Raw genomic sequence first — 2,500 nt, forward strand, 5'->3', positions numbered from 1 at the left:
GGTGCGTGTGAACGAGTCCTTGGGGTACTTGCGGATTGTAAACCGAACACGAGCAAGCGGTGTGATGCAGCGGTACACAAAGGCAAATGCCATTTCGGGCTGTATCGACACAGGCATCGCATCAAAATCGCAAGGTGTCATAGTCCCGTTGTATACGGCACTGGTCAGACCACACCTGGAGTACTGTGTGCAGTTCTGGAGGCCTCACTTCAAGAAGGACGTAGATAAAATTGAAAGGGTACAGAGGAGGGCGACGAGGATGATCCGGGGCCTGTGAAGACGGGTTGAGGGACTTGGGAATGTTCAGCCTGGAGAAAAGGAGGTCGAGAGGGGACACGATAGCCCTCTTTAAGTATTTGAAAGGTTGTCACTTAGAGGAGGGCAGGATGCTGTTTCTGTTGGCTGCAGAGGAGAGGACACGCAGTAACGGGTTCAAGTACAACGATATAGGCTAGATATCAGGGGAAAAATTTTCACAGTCAGAGTAGTTCAGCAGTGGAACAGGCTGCCTAAGGAGGCGGTGAGCTCCCCCTCACTGGCAGTCTTCAGGCAAAGGTCGGATGCACCCTTTTCTTGGATGCTTTAGGATGCTTAGGGCTAATCCTGCATTGAGCAGGGGGTTGGACCAGATGGCCTGTATGGCCCCTTCCAACTCTCTGATTCTATGACCTTGGCCTGGCAAGTGAAAAAAAAAAGCCCGTATGTATGTGTATATGTATATGTATGCTGTTGTTGTTGTTATGTGTCCGACCCATCGCGACCCCACGGACAATGATCCTCCAGGCCTTCCTGTCCTCTACCATTCCCCGGAGTCCATTTAAGTTTGCACCTACTGCTTCAGTGACTCCATCCAGCCACCTCATTCTCTGTCGTCCCCTTCTTCTTTTGCCCTCGATCTCTCCCAGCATTAGGCTCTTCTCCAGGGAGTCCTTCCTTCTCATGAGGTGGCCAAAATATTTGAGTTTCATCTTCAGGGCCTGGCCTTCTAAAGAGCAGTCAGGGCTGATCTCCTCTAGGACTGACCGGTCTGTTCGCCTTGCAGTCCAAGGGACTCGCAAGAGTCTTCTCCGGCACCAGAGTTCAAAAGCCTCAATTCTTTGACGCTCGGCCTTCCTTGTGGTCCAACTTTCGCAGCCATACATTGCAACTGGGAAGACCATAGCCTTGACTAAACGCACTTTTGTTGGCAGGGTGATGTCTCTGCTTTTTAGGATGCTGTCTAGATTTGCCACAGCTTTTAATTTCTTTGCTGCAGTCCCCATCTGCAGTGATCTTGGAGCCCGGGAAAATAAAATCTGTCACTATCTCCGTTTCTTCCCCTTCTATTTGCCAGGAATTGAGAGGGCCGGATGCCGTGATCTTTGTTTTCAAAACAAAGACGTATACGTATATGTATACGTATAAAAACCCCGCTAAGGTCGAGACTGCGGCGCACAGAGAGTCTTCTTCCCTGTGAGGCTCTCTAGCCCGCCTCCCTCACGGGGAGAGGAAGGGAAGACGATCGGAAAACGCTTTGAGACCCGCTGGGTCACCGCGGCCCATTCCCAGCTCTCTCCCCACTCTCACGGGCCCACTCGCCTCGCAGGCAGACGGGGGGGGGGGGGAAGGTGTTTGTAAGCCGCCTTGCCACAACCTCCCACGCGACACACACACACACACGCACACAGCACTCAACCCTTACGGTCCGGACAACTGCTCGCCTTCCTCTTCCCGACTGCCGAGCCCTAGCGCCCGCCGTGTCCTTGGAGACCCCTGGCACATTGGCATCGCTACGCAGAGAAATATTTGCGTCTACGTATTTGCATCCCCTCGATGTCCCACCCCCCACCCCCCCACCCCGAGAAGAGCTTTTCTCCTGGCACGAACGAACGCTTTCCCCTCAAGGGAAGATTCCGCCGCATCCCACGCCATGCCATGCGAGACTCCTGGCTGCCCTGACTCTGTCTCGCACATTGCCTGCCCCTTGTACGAGCAGTGTCGGGACGACAGCTTTGTCGCTTTGCTGGGAAACAAGCCTTCTGTAAGTAAACCTTGCCATTTCGGCTCCCCGACAAAGGCCCCCCCCCAGAGGCAGCCACTCCGGTTGCCAGAGTTTTAGCAAAGACGCTTTTTATAATATGCCGCCAACCTTGTACCTTGTCCGTTCTAGTTCATTTAATAATTTCAAGATCCGGTCGGTCACGTAGCCCCCGTGGCCTATCTTGTTATTTTGTCGAAAATTTCAAAACCTGTTTTATATATTGTCTTATAACGTACTCTGTGCCAGTAAAAGGTTGCTGACTTGACTGGTCCCGAGCCTTTGCGCATCAACAGGGGGGGACGGAGAGAGAAACAGTTCGCCGGAGAGCTGTAGAATCACAGGGTCGGACGGGGACTCCCAGCCCCCTGCAGGACACAAGTCCGAGCCCAGGTCTGCCGCGTCCCGGCGCGGGCGGGGCGGGGCGGGGAAAGAGGAAGCGGGCCCGGGGCGGGGGGGGGGGGGAGGCGGGCCTACGGGAAA

The sequence above is a fragment of the Paroedura picta genome, unplaced genomic scaffold (assembly GCF_049243985.1).
Source record: "Paroedura picta isolate Pp20150507F unplaced genomic scaffold, Ppicta_v3.0 Ppicta_v3_sca73, whole genome shotgun sequence".
Lineage (NCBI taxonomy): Eukaryota > Metazoa > Chordata > Lepidosauria > Squamata > Gekkonidae > Paroedura > Paroedura picta.